The following is a 15,736-nucleotide window of genomic DNA, read 5'->3' as shown; positions in this document are numbered from 1 at the left end:
AACTTTAAGGATGTTTAATTGCTTACATACCTAACTCAGGAGTTGGGGTACATCCTAGAGATCTTGAGCTAAAACTAAACATGTACATCTTTGCTCTCTTCTATAGGTCTTGTCAGCTGTACCACCCCCAACACACACACACATATATACACACACACACACCCTTCCTGCAAATGCCCCCTTCCCTTTTTCTCACCCAGATTGGACAATTAGCCACTGACTTCAAATCTACTAGAGGGAAAGCAGAATCCTCAATCCAACATCTGGATCTTGATACTACCCTTGTTTTATTCTTTGGTTTACTTCCCTCCCCAGTGATGGTGTACTAGTCCCCATACAGGTTTCCAGTTGACTATTTAAATACCCAGATACATTCTAACTATTCTTTTACCTTGCATGTCATGGATGTTATCCCAAATTTAAGTACGAGCTTCCTGAGAGGAAGGGTATTTCCTACTTAACTGACCAATATCTGGCACATAATAAATGCTTTTACATTTCTCCATTTAGTCATAGCCATCAATATTATAGAAACTATTTTTAAAATGATATAATTTTGGAGAATTCTAAGAACAAAATAATTAATAGTATTGATAGTCTTGGGTTTGAATCTTTTTGTTGTATTCTTTATTTTAAAGACTATCTTACATATTGAAGAACCTGATAGACTCAGTCATCCAAAGCAGTTGTGAAATTCTAGATATATAATACCAAAGAAAGCCTTCTCAGAATAGAATTTAAGCCTGAATTTAATGTTTTGAATATCTGTTATTGTAGCTATGATTAATGAGATCATCACAAATATCCACTTTTTCTTATACTGTCTAGGCACAGTCACCTAGCATTTATTAGTTTTCTTAAACATTTCAGTTGTCTCTTCCTCTCTCTGTTCTTTTCTACAGACATTTACTTACATATTTGTATGTATGTATACAGTACATATATTTCTACCTTATCCCCATAATATATTACCTATATATGCATTATAAATGTATAGATATGATATATATTTTATAATATATGTGTATATTATATATGTGTTTATCTATAGATAGATGATAGATATGTGATAGATAAATAGACAGATTGGTAGATAGATCAATGGATGAATGGATGGATAGATAGATAACTTAAGCTCTTCCTGGTTTCTTATCTAATTTTCTCTCTCTATTTCTCTCTCTGTCTCTGTCTCTCTCTGTCCCTCTCTCTCTCTGTCTCTGTCTCTCTCTCTCTCTCTCTCTCTCTCTCTCTCTCTCTCTATCTATCTATCTATAACCCAAGTTTCTTTATAGTTCACTACTCCATTGCCAGCCTAATCAAGTTTATGCCCAGTCAGCCAGAGATGGTTTCCCAGCTTAGGTAGGCCGAACAGCCTTGCCTTCACTTCTTTAGACACAGAGAGTTAAAAGCAAAAGATCTTCTTTCTTCTGTCTGTTAGTTTCTCCTGTAGTCACTGCCAAACTTACTTTCTCTCTTCCAAAGTGCCAGTCTGGTATTCCCAAGGTTTGAAAGGGAAATCCCAGAGAGCCAACAACCACCAGCCTCCAGAGCCAAGCTCAGCTTCCAGAGACTCTGACAGTTGGAAACTCCAACCCTTCTCAGTACCTCAGAATTCCAAAAGGAACTCTGGCTCCAAGTTCCAAACTAGATCTTAAACCCTGAGACTGTATTCCTTAGCCACTAATCTCTTTTAATTAACCCAAGTCTTATAATATTCCCAATGCATAAGGATGCAGCCATAAGTGACAGTGTCTGGAGATATTCTAAAATTCTCTTAGACCTCTGCTTAGAAAGATTCTGTTAAAAATAAATAGCTTGAATCCATGCTCTTTAACACTGAATGCTGCTGATGGGCATCATCTGAAAAGGCCATTACATTTCAACTCTATGGTCTTTTTAGTCTCTTTTGGATACTGGCATTTGGCACGGTCTCATCTGGACTTGTAGATCTAAATATGCCTTAAGGCCTTGGCTGCTGGTCCTTGATGCTTAGCAGTAGAAGTAATTCTGATTCTATTTATTTTACTCCTTAGTTCATAGAATGAAAGCACAAAACAACAATAAAACCCTCCAAAGTATTCATTCATTACAGGAAATTTTACAAGATCCCAGTAAGAACTTACTCTTCTGGGAATTTATGAATACAAACATTATAAATATTTTTGGCAATACAATTATTATCAATTTTTTACTGTACCACACAATGGAATGAATCTTAACTTTCATTGGAAAAAGAATTTTGTAAAGCAATTGGGACCAAACTAATTTCCTTTGAAGATCATGCCTAAAATGTTTCATAAGTTTCATAAGAAAATACTAGGCATATTTTGGTACAACAGATAAGATTATACTAGTTTAATACAGTGTGGTAGTATGTTATTGGTGGACTGAGGCCACACTTTATCTTTCTTAAAAATGATCATCATTATTTTTTTATTTATTTATTTATTAACAAGCATTGATGTTGAAGATATTGTGCTAAGTCCTGGCATAATAATTAATATTATCTCATCGGGATCTTAGACCTTATAATCTTTTGACAGAAGATTATACAAAAACAGAGAGCAAAAGTGACAAAATAAAGTTATGAATGAATGGATGGATAGGCTGGAAAATCATTTGTTAAACATTTAGTATTTTAAAATCATTGCTCTAATCATTGAGGATGCAAATAGAAAAGCAAGAAAAGTTCCTGTTTCTAAGTTGCTCACATAGTTCTTATATGGGGAAATTGCACAACTAGGAGATGGTAGTTACAAGTTAGGGCTCCTTACAATATGGTGGCAAAGCAAATGGAAATATGCCTTAAATGCAATTATCATTGATAAGACCAATTGCTTTCATTAAGTTGAACCATTTGCCAGGGTTTAAGACTGTGAGAAATATTTTTCCTTTTAAGATCTGCAATAGCTGAGGCTGCTGAGAAGGTAGAGGCTATAGCGTCTGCTGAGGCATTTTATAGAAAGAATGCTAGTTATGAGTCTAAACAATCTAGTCAGATAAAGAATGTTGACTGGCCTGTTCCATTTTCTGCAACTTTCCATAGCCTCATATATAGAAATTGAATATTATTGGTGTAAATCAGATAATAATGCAGTGGAATATGCAGTGCAATACAATTCAGACTTCTAGCTTTGTGTTCACTTTCCAGTGTATGCTGGGATCTCACAGTCAAGAAAAATACTAGGTTTTGAAGAGTGCTTAGATTCACACTTGGTCTACCAAATTCCTTTCCTTGAAATGTAAGTTAATTTTTATTTCTTTTGCCTAGCATAACCTCTTTTCTACTCCCCAAATCCCCACCAATTCTATTTATCTATTTCTTGTCCTTCTTAGTGTATCCAATTGTTGATCTGGCTGGAACACGTAGATGCAAATTTGGTGCCCTCTTTAAGCCAACACATTTATTACTTATGTACTTTTTTCCTTTGAGAGAAACTTTCGTGCCCTGTAATTCTCAATGTACTTTCACATTCTACTTTGCATTGTTGTCCATTGTGCACATACCTTTGTTAGACTGATTTTATGTAGGAGTGAATTCAATGGATAGTACTTAAGAAAGTTGGTTTTGCAGAATTTTTGGACACATCTACATAACTTAAGCCAGGATCTCCAAATCGGCCTTTGACCTCATTCTCTCTCACATTTTCCAGGATCTTATTTAACTAATTTAATTATTTATAAAACATCATGTTTCAGTCATCCTCTATGTAATACTGTCTAATAGTTAATTTCCTTTTGCAGAGAACTTTATATCTTGAGGAAAAAAAAAACAATTTTCACTTGCCTTTCCTCTCTTATCTATAGTTACTATCCTATTTCCCATATTCCTTTTGCAACAACACATATAATGTATAATCTACAGATGCTGCTTCTGACTCCTTATCAGCCTTTATTCTCTTACAACATAACCTCTGTTAGTGAATCTCTTCTTTCACTAGCCAATGGGCATCTCAAAATTATCCAGGGTTAATTTATCTGTGTTCATCCTTGATATACAATAATTGACATTGCTCACCATGTATTGTATTGAGTTTCCTTTGCATCAGGTTCTGTGTTTAATATTGTGAAGAATATGAAGGCATAAGGCTATCTACTTTCTGCTGTGGAAATTTTGCAGGTGAGCAGGGGAATCAAATGGAACATATAGGACTTACTATTAATTGCATCAGTTCAATGAGAGATACAAGATGATAGAACTATTCTGGAAAAGGGGAGATGAGTGTTAGGTAAAGGCAATCAGGGAAGAAAATCCATTTAGGATTGTCCTTAGAATGAATTGTAAGGGATAAAGAGGATTAATTGTAGGGGGGGATGGCAAAAAGGACTGTAGGTAGACAAAGCAATAGGAGCAAAGTTAAGGATGTGGGATTTGGGACTGGTTGAGGAATTGACAAAAATCCTTTATGACTAGAATTGATTCAGAACCCTCTCCTTGGCATTCTTTTCATTTTTGGTCCTTTTTGATTTTTTCTGACCACTCCTTTCCCAACCCCTTCCCTGGTTCTGGCTTCTCTTTAATTTCCCTATATATGGATGGTCCTCATTATTCTTTTCTAACTCTTCTCCTTTATTCTCTTTACATTATTTTTATTAGAGATACATTTCCACAATTTTAAATATAATTCCTTGCATTATCATCCTGACATGTATCACCAACTTCAACCACTGTCTACTATTGTAGATTACTATTTCTGACTGCCTTATAGACATTTCTACTTTTCATGCCAGGATCTTAAATTCAGCATATCTAAAGGAACACATCATACCCCATTCCAAAAACCAGACTTCCTAATGACTTTCTTTTCCCCCTGTAGTAATACCAACGTCTTCCCAGTCACCCAATCTCCAAATTATAGAATTATCTAAAATCTTTGTTTTTTCCTCTTCCTTTACCCTGCCCCCATATCCAACTTAATTACTCAAACCTATCATCTATATCTCTTTAACAAATGTATTTAGGGGCAACTAAGTGGCTCAATGGATGGAGAACCAGTATGGGAAATGGGAGGTCCTGGGTTCAAAGACATTTTCTAAATATGTGACCCGGGGCAAGTCACTTAACCCTAATTGCCTAACCTTTACCACTCTTCTGCTTTGGAACTAATTCTTAAAATAGGTTCTAAGACAGAATAAATAGTTTTAAAATTTTTATTTAGAATATTTTTACATGGTTACATGATTCATGATTTTCTCCACCCCTTCTCTCCTCCTGGAACTGACAAGCAATTCCATTGAATTATACAGAAGGCATAGTTAAAAAAAGAAAAATGTTAAATTTTTTTTCCATCCCTATTTTATCCAAGTTCAGATCCTTATCACTTTATCTCTAAATTATTGCTTTAGTTTATTAACCATTTCTGTTTTTGCTAATCTCTTCCCTATCTAATCTATCCTGTCCACCTCTAAAGGCAGCAAGGAAAATATGACCCAGTATAGACTGCTACACATAAAATCAAGAAAGAACTCAACTTGAGTCACTTCTTTGGCAGATATTTGCTTATATAGTCAAGGCCAAGTCTTTTAACCTGAGTTTCAGTTTCCCCATATACAAAATAGCAATAATAACTTCTGTCTCACAGTGTTATTGTGTGACTCAAATGAGGATAATATGTGTGATGTGCTTTGCATGTCACAAAGTTCTATTTTAAGTGTCAGCTTTTATTTAATTTTTCCTAAAGATTCACCTTGACTCCAGGACTCTGTAACCTTCAATCATATTTCATACAAGATGAGTCTCAATCACTTAGCATTCAAAGTCTTCCAAAATGAAACCAATTTATCTCTTCTTTGCACATAGTAGGAGTTTGTTATGTATTTGTTGAAAAAAATGTGTTAATGAGGAAGTGAACAAAAGATTTGGAAATATTGGTCCTAGTGCTCTTAAATTGCTAATATGGCTCATAGCAAACCTGAAAAGCCAAAATCTTTAGTATGATTGGTTTCAACCATTATCATATAAAGATAGTTTGAGATAGTAAATTTTTTGCTTAATATTAAAATTTTATTCGTATTACATTATCAATGCCAAAATTAATCTGGCATTGACATCATTTTTTGTATGATTGATCTTTAGATATGAAAGAGTAACTGTTAATGGTTTTGTTTTCTGTGCCTAGAATCAGCAAAACCCAAACTTCAATTACAAATGAGGTGATAGTTGAACATACAGTAAAAATATTTCATAGTTCAATATACATTGATTCACTGATGAAGTAATCAATTCTAATCACTGAGGGGTTTTAGAAGGTCAATGTATGTTGCTTTCAAATGGATTTTGAAATGTTAGTTATTGGTCATTGTGTTATTAATGAGGCATTTTCAATTTTAACAAGTGTAACTGGTTTTGATTTCTTCAAGTAGAGTTTGCAAAAGTCATTCTGATATTTTGTCATTTTACAAGAGAAGGAACAGCAAAATGATATTCTCTCACATTTATGGACAGCAATGAGTTTTAAGTTAAATGATTAATTCATCTTATTTAGACAAAACATATGCAAAGCATATGTGCATTTTGTGTATGTGTTTGTACATATATTTTTAAACAGTCATATTTTTCTCAACATAGATTAAATCAGGGAAGTAAATTTATCCATTTAGGCCTTTAGCTACCATACAGAAAGAGATAGATATAACTATAGGCACACATACACACACAGAGACAGAAAATGAGAGAGAGAATTATGAATTATGATAAAACCATTTCTTAAGATTCAAAAGATCTTGGTTTGAGTTCAAGCTCAGTCTCTAAAGAGTTGGGCGACAATGACCAAATCAATTAGATTCTGTGCTTCTTTTCCCAAATCTATATATAGCACTTGAAAATCTCCATGACATATACCCTATTTCTCAAAAAAAGGCCAGGTTTGAGGCATTCTGTAGATCATCATTCATTCAAAACTGTATCACATGAGATCCCACCAGTGTATTTATATTTGATAAAGGCAATACTTGATTTTTTTATCCCCAAAATATAATTAATCAAATAGCATAGCAAATAGAGTGATGAGTAAGGAAAGCATATGGTCAGAGAATATATGTGATAAGGCACATGCCAGGTATCTATGAAAAGTAAGGGTTCATACATGGAGGAAACACTCATAGGAAAAATTTTTGTTCAGAAAACACATATGGCCAGGACTACTCACACTTCCAATGTTACATAGCTGCCAATGTCTTCTTGTGATATGATCTTCTCTGCTAGGCTTCACAATTCTGCCTAGTGTGTTTATCTTTTCTGTTGACCATGACATCTCCATTTAGTACATAACTTTTGCTTGGTGTTACATCTTTGTTTTGAGTATCATATTGCCTTTTCTGGCTTTTGTGAGTTCTGAGCTATCCTTCAGCTATCTGGGCCACACAGCATTGAAATCCATTGATATTATGGCTAGCTAAGGTGCAATAATTAGAAAGCCTCTCCCTTTAGGAACTTTTGCTCTTGTAAAGATTAGCCAACTACTACAAGCCATGGCACCCATCCTAATGGCACCCAACAACAGCCATCAGAATATCTTTGTCTAAATTAAGCCTATTCATAGCATTTTAAAGCTAAGATGAATTTGTGACAATATAGTCCAAATAATATTCAAAATGAATCCTCACCATAACAATTCTAAAGTAGTTATAGAATCTCTGCTTGAAGATTTCCAAATAAAAGGAAGAACTCGCTATCCCTCCACTATCCCTCCAGCTCTATTTATGAACAAGTTTTTCCTGCCATTGAACCTAAATTCACTTCTTTTCAATTTCTACACAATATTGTGGCTTCTGATTTCTGAGGATACACTGAGAAACTCTACGCTCCCAATGACATCACTTTGGACATTTGAAAACAGCTATCATATCCAGGAAACCCATTTTCTTTTCGTTAAACATGTTGATTTTCCTCAAAAGTTTCTCATTTGACATCAAGATTTTTCATAATTGTGGCTAACTTTCTGTGGTCATTCTCCAGCTTCTCATTATCCTTCTTAAACTCTGGTTTTCTAATCAAGCACAAAATTTTAAATGAAATCTTAATGCACAATGAAATTATCTTATGATGATAGAGTCCAGTGCACAATGGAATTTTGTCCCCTCTTTATTTCTGGAAGTTGTGAACCTGCTAATGTAACCCATGTTTGCATTAGCTTTTATTTTTTAATGGACACATTATACTGCTAACTAATATCGACTTTGCAATCTACTAAAACTTCCAAATAAATTTTCATATAACTGCTGACTGTTCAATAGAGTTTGCATTATGCTGTAGACAATTAAGATCCTTTCAGATCTTAAATCTGTTGGTCTCTATGGTAGCTATCTGTTCCAGTTTTTTTAAAAATCCTTACTTTCCATCTTAGAATCTCTACTATGTATTAGTTCTAATGCAGAAGAACAGTAAGGTCTAGGCAATGAGGGTAAAATGACTTGCCCAGGGTCACACAGATAGAAAGTTTCTGTGGTTAGATTTGAGTTCACGAGCTCCCATTTCTAGGTCTGGCTCTCAATCCACTAAGCCAGCTAGCTCACTCCAGTTCCATTTATACCATCTGCTAAATTGCTGAGCATATCTTCTATGTCTTTTACTGTTTCAACCCAAGACCAAGCAGAGATCCTTGGGAAAGATCCTTCCTGTCATATTGACATAGGATCATTAAAAACTATATTTTTAGTTCCCTCATTAAAACATACTTCTAAACCCAATCCAATCAATACATCCATACAAACAATACTTCTGATAATACTAATACTCCATTTTTACAACAAGAAAAGTGTGATATGCTATCAAAAATTTTCCTAAATCAAAATAAAATATATTAATTATTTTCCTAACATAAAGTAGTGTGATAACCATGTAAAACAAAAAAGTAAGCCTTGCATTGTTTATTCTTTTTTTTAAACCCACACCTTCTGTCTTGGAGTCAATACTGTGTATTGGCTTTAAGGCAGAAGAGTGGTAAGGGCTAGGCAATGGGGGTCAAGTGACTTGCCCAGGGTCACAGCTGGGAAGTGTCTGAGGCCAGATTTGAATCTAGGACCTCCCATCACTATGCCTGGTTCTCAATCCACTCTGAGCCACCCAGCTGCCCCAGCATTGTTTATTCTTGGTATATGGTGGCTTGCTGTAATTATTGCTTATTCCCCTTTTTGGATATTTCCATTTTATCTTAATGGCCTATTCTAAAATTTTTCCCAGAATTGAAGCCAAGCTCATTGGTTTATAGTTTTGAGAATGTATTCTCTTTACTTTCTGAAAATGTAGACATTTGCCCTTCTTTGAGCTCATAGTACTTCTCTAATTTTACATCATTTTTCCAATATAATGGATAATAAAGAATTGGTCAGTTATGCTAATTCTTTCAGTATTACAGGATGCAGCTCAGCCAGTTGTTGTGACTTGGACTTATTAGGGTTAATTAGATACTTTTTAACAATGTCCATTTTGGATATCAACTCTCTGTTAGTCATTTTCTTCTATTATATTGAGCAAATAGGTAATTCTATTTTGAAAACAAGGAAAATTAAGAACCAATCAGTTCTATATTTGCTCAATTTTTATTGTCCTTTCCATCTAATGCAAAAAGTAATTTCTTTTTTGAGCCTTCTTTTTCTCAGAACACTGCTAGATTTAAACTAACTCTGTGGTGATTATTTGAAGAACCTGGTTCTATAAAATCACCTCATTAAGGATCACAAATTCCTATGAAGTTACAGTCTGCAATGAGAACCTGTTTTCCCCAAATATACTTTTTTTGTGAATTTTCCCACCACCTTCCAAACCCCATAGTTCCTATAGGGAAGTTAGTAGTAGATTTAAACCTATGCCCAAGATAATTTTTTTATATACAAATATATAAAATATGTACTAAAATATATAGAAAAAACAAAATATATACAAATATATAAAAAATTTTTAATATACAAATGAAACTTAGATCCAGAATAACAGACACATAAAGAAAAACAGACACATATCCTTAAATACTTGAAGGAAACTAATGTGCTGCCCTTAAGTCTTCTCTTCTACCAGCTTAACACAACAATTTAATTCAATGTATTTTCTTCTGGAATGGTCTTAAGGTTCTTTTTCATTCTGGTTTATCTCTTCTGGACATTCTCTAGGACGTCAATATATCTGGTAAAACAAGAGCATCCAGAATTGAACAATGCTCCAGATGTTGCCTGATTAGTTTGGATATCCTTAGACCTATATTCCGTGACTTTCATAATGTAGCCTGGATTTATCATATTGTTCCATAATGGGCTTGGAGTCCACTAAAAGCTCTAGATCTTTTTCAAATGATTTGTTGTGTAGTTATGCCTGCCTCCCAAATCAGTGTGATTTTTTTAAGCCCAAATATGATCTCTTACATTCATTCTTATTCAATATGCATCCTATTACACTATTTAAACTTGTATCAATTGTCCTAATTCACAATAACCTTTTAATTACTATGTTAAAATTATCCAAATTGAATATATATTCTAATGGTTGAGGATAGTAAGTTCACTTTCACAGAAGAATGGTTCCCCAGAAGGAAATAAAATGTCTCATAGTGACTCATCAGTCTAAGTGAACTTAAAAGGCCCAAGTTTCCTTCCTTTTCCCTTCCCATCAATTTTCTGCTTAACATGAGAAGTAACCTTCAAAATCTAAAAAGTCACCTACAAGGTTACTTGAAAATATTTTTCCATATATGAGGTGCTTAATAAGTGGTTATTGAGTGGATTAATGAATGAATGAATCAATGAACTCTCAAAGGAGAATGTAATCTAACTCTTTTGTCAGGCAAAAGGCATAATTCTACTGTTAAAATGCACAGAGGGTTATACTCAGAAAAAGAAAATTATACTGTTCTATTGAGATACATATATGGACAAATGTGCTATTCATCATAACTTTCATCAGTTTTACACCAGAGCAAAAAAAAAAAAAACTTTTATGCCCTAACACAGGCTATTATATGGAGACATCTTTTAGAAAGGAGCTATTCTTAATATCACTTCACTATAATTACTTACAAGTGTTATCATAACAAGGTCTTATTAATTGGCACATGCCCCAGTGAAAGTAGGAACATTTCAATTAATTGATTCTTTCGATTATCAAGGACTCATAGGAATAGGATGTGCTAGAAGATAATCCATTTCATTTCATGAATTCCTTCAGAAAGAACCAAAGGGATATAGGGAAAAGTGGTGACTCATTTTCAGGGCAGCATCATGAAAGGAATTAGAAAGTCATTATTGAAGATTATATGTCAGGAAAATCAGCACTCATATAAGTAGAAAAAATTATCTCCATGGTTCCAAGGAATGGTTTCAGAGTTTAAGGTGATATGAATAAAATATGTTTTTAAGTCATCTAGATGATTTTTCTTTTGCAGTGACCCCCCCACCCCATACAAGGTGAACATATTCATTCTCTTTATCAAAGGTAGTGTTCAGAAGGATTCAATGGGATTTATGTTCATAGTTTGGGGAATCCCTGAATCAATAAATCTTAGTTTGCTTTGAAGTCAATAATCAGAAATGAACAGATGTTATATCTGTTTAAAAGGTTTTAGTGTTCTTGGATTTATGTTTTCATTAGAAACTTTTCACTGATTTTGATTTCATTTAGAAAAAAATAACCATACATTTTGTATATTTTCCAGGCTTCTATTTATTTTCTATACAAAATCATCACAATTTCATCATGAGGCTCAAGCTCAATTCAAAGTTAGGAATACAGGGATTCAAGTTATATTTTGGCTACATATTAGCTGTAGGATGATGGGTGAGTTACTTAATTTCTCAGCTCCCCAGGCAGCTCTCTAATATTATCAGTTACAGAGGAAGTATTAATATGCATTGGTAGAAGAAATTCCTTTCTGGGAATTCCCTATGCCAAGAAAATCACATACAATAGGTAGGGGTAGATCGATGAATAGATAGATAGATAGATAGATAGATATAGAGAGATAGATTGATCGATTGATAGAGATGATATAAAATTCCCTGAATAGCATTTATATCACATTTCATGCTTGAAAAATATATCATGACTATCTACTATCTACTACTAAGTGGATAAAATTGTTGCTTCTAACTCTAGTATATAAGGCCCTTTCAAATCTGATTCCAATGTCTCTTTCCAACAACATCTCCCATTACCTGTTACATAAACTACCTGGTCAAGACAACCTGGCTTATTCATGGCAGTCTAAAATATCTTGCCTATCCTTAAACTCAATCCCTTTGTTCAAGTTGTTTCTCCTGATTGTATTTTTTTTTGTCTCATTTACATCTTTCAACAATGTTAATCATGTTTAAGGATCAAACTCAAGCCTTTCTCTATTGAGTCTTTTATGACCAGTCAAGTCCCAAATTATTTTTCCTCTAAATCAAAAGGTAGCATATTGAATACTAGTCTTGCAGTCAGCAAGACAATTTTCCCTGACAATTTCTGTGTGATGAAAGGCAAATCCTTTAAATTCTCTAGACTTCAACAGATTCATGAATAAAATTAAAATTGTACTCAGTGGCTTCTAATTCCCTTCCATATGTAAGACAATTATTTTATATGATTTGTCCGTACCTCTCATTTAGTACTTAACTAATGGTTTGTGTTAACATTCATGGAGGGAGCATGATACCATGATAGCAAGACAGCTTAGTGGCAAGTACAGCTAAGTGATCCAGTGGATAAAATGTCAGGCCTGAAGTCAGGAAGACTCATCTTTTTTTTCATTTAAATCTGGCCTCAGACACTTACTACTTGTGTGACCCTAGGCAGGTCACTTAACCCTGTTTTCTTTAGTTTCTCATCTGTAAAATGAGCAGGAGAAGGAAATGGAGAACCATTCCTATATCTTTGTCAAGAAAACCCCAAATAGGGTCAGAGAGAGTCAAATATGATGGAACAAAAACATGGTACAGTGAAAAGACCTCTGGCTGAAGCAAGAGGACCTAGGTTCGAAAATTATCTCTGATAATTATTACCTGTTTGAATTAGGGAAAGTCCCTTGAACTGCCTGGGCTTCATTGTCCTTAGCTTTAAAAAGAAGGCTTGTACTAAATAATGTCTAAGGCCCCTTACAACTCTGGTTCTCTAATCCCTATGATTTTTTTTTAATAATACCTCCACTAATGACTTATCCTGTTGTCTAATTGTGGCAGAGAGGTGAGTTTGGATCCTCAAAGACTATACCAGTGTGATAAAAGCTCTGACAGGTCTTACCTATTTCTAATAGTTTTAAACATAGAGTGAATGACTCTATGCCTTTTATATAAAGACCAGGTAACATCTATGAAAATATTTTAGAAAAATAAAAAGTTGATTATGAGGCTTTTTTTTAACACTGCAATTTATATAACCATTTCAAAGGGAACAGAGTGTTTGAATTTGATATCATTGGCATGAGAGAAGAAATACACACAGTAAGGAAATCCAGTATCTTATGGAAATGAAATTTGAGGTTTATACAGCAAAATCGCATTTATTTACCATTATTGGTGAATGACTCATTTCACATAATGAACTTATTAGATAATTGAAGTTAACCCCCATTCAAGTACTGAAATCTCACTTATATTAGTTTTTAACTGAAATTTCCCTTGATTCAATAAATATACATAGAGGATACTGATGACAATATAAACTTCATTGGTGATTTAAGGACTTCATTAGAAATATCAATTATTGTTTTCTGCCATCTTACTCTTCTGTGTCTCCTCTGTACAAATATAAAAAAAAGATAAAAGACAATCCTTCTTTTCAAGGATCTTACATTCTAAAAAAGCAGGAAAAACATATAAAAAGTGAGTTGAAGAGAAGAGGGGAAAAGAATAGATTAAAAGCTAGATAATGAAGGATGAGTACTCTGAGCCCTTATTTAAAATGGAAATTGTCTGAGGGACTTACTAATGGGAGAAATGAGACATAGGAATAGAAGGATAAGGCAACTGAATCATAATGTTAAAATCAGGAGAGTGAAATATGGGTGGTATGGGACACTTGTAACAGTTACATTAGATTCTCTAATAAAAGTATTATATTTTTAGAAGTTTATTAAAGATTATTAGAAATCAAGGATAAAGAAATACAAAATAAGAAATAAAATAAGGTCACATAGCCCATTCAATTTCACTTACTACAAATTGAGAGACTCGTGTGCTTAGAAGCGGAAACAGAGAGACCAAGTCAGCAGTACGGTCAGTTTAAATACAAATTTTGTTCTCGACCCAGGTGCAGATTCAGATGAGATTATAGGGAATTCTGGGAACTGCCAAGGACTTCTGGGGATTGAAGTATGAGGTTCAAATCTCCATTTTTACACACTGAAGAAAATTAATTTTAATGTTGTGTCATTTGATTATAAATATTTTTGTAGTATTCCCTTCTGTGTTCAACAGTCTCCATCCCTTAAGTCTTGCTTAAAGGGAGAACTCTATTTTAGCCAGGTAATGTCATCATGTTCTAACTCCTGTGAAGACCAGATCTTTTGATTATTCTGTGAACACATAAGCCAGCATGAATTCCTCCCCAATAACTAAGAAGGTACTTTTGTGTCCTTGCTTTCTAATCAAATTTGGGGGTGAGATTTTCTCTAAAGGGGGGTCCTAATTATGATGATTCATCTAGCCTAGATTACTAGGGGTAATTGAATCACATTCCAGGTCACATTTCCCAGCTGACTCTTCCTCCCATAATGAGAGTAATAGGGAGGAGTTGAGAACTTTTAGCTAAACTCCTCCTTCAATGATCCTGGAGCCTAGACTATATCTACTGGTACAGATAAGTCATTCACAGTTGATCATCATATATTAAAGTTGTTACTGTGTATAGCATTCTCCTGGTTCTACTCACTTGACTTTGCATCACTTCATACATTTTTTCCAGTGTTTGTTTTTATAATCATCTTGTTTTTAATTAATTATGGTACCGTTGTATTTTGTTATGATAATATCACTATTGAGGGTTGCCTTTCAATTGTCAGGAGAGTTTCCAGAGATGACATACTGCCAGAAGAAAGACATCTTGATTTAAAGAACTGTGTGACTCTCAGTATTTTTACTCACCAAGAGACTACTGACCTCAGTTTACTATTGATTGCTGGCCTTAATAATAATACTCCAAACTCTGTCTTGGAATTTCATACAATAGAGCCACATTTTGTTGAACTTCTCTTAAGGTTTTATGCTATTGTCTGCCATAACCTTTCAAGTTCTTTGTATTATTAAAATTAAGAAGCATTATAAATACTTTTAATTCATTTTATTTATTGAGTTACTTTTTTGTTTTTTATGTATATGACAATATAATATATAACATAACAATAGAAACACATGATCATTATGAATGTGTCAAATTATGATAAATATGTTTATCCAAGAGAAATAAATTCTCAAATTAGCTATGCCCAAAAAATTTTATCTCATTCTTTATTTTCCCTCCCTCTCACTCCTCCCATCATCCCAAGAAAGCAGACACTATGATAAAGGCTGTACACATATATCATAAAATATATATTTCCTTGTTTGTCATGCTATTGAATCAAAACACATATTGCTTACACTAGAGAAAAATTCATAGAGGAAATAAAATGAAGAATAACATATTTCAATCTGTGTTTAGACTCCATCTAGGTCAGTGGAAATTTTTTTTCCATCATGAGTTCCTTGGAATTATCCTGGACCCTTGCCCTGTGATAACAGTTAAGTCATTCTCAGTTGATAATCATATATTATTTTTGTTACTGTGTACAGC

Source organism: Monodelphis domestica, chromosome 3, assembly GCF_027887165.1.
Source record: "Monodelphis domestica isolate mMonDom1 chromosome 3, mMonDom1.pri, whole genome shotgun sequence".
Classification (NCBI taxonomy): Eukaryota; Metazoa; Chordata; class Mammalia; order Didelphimorphia; family Didelphidae; genus Monodelphis; species Monodelphis domestica.
Note: the sequence above shows the minus strand (reverse complement) of the source record.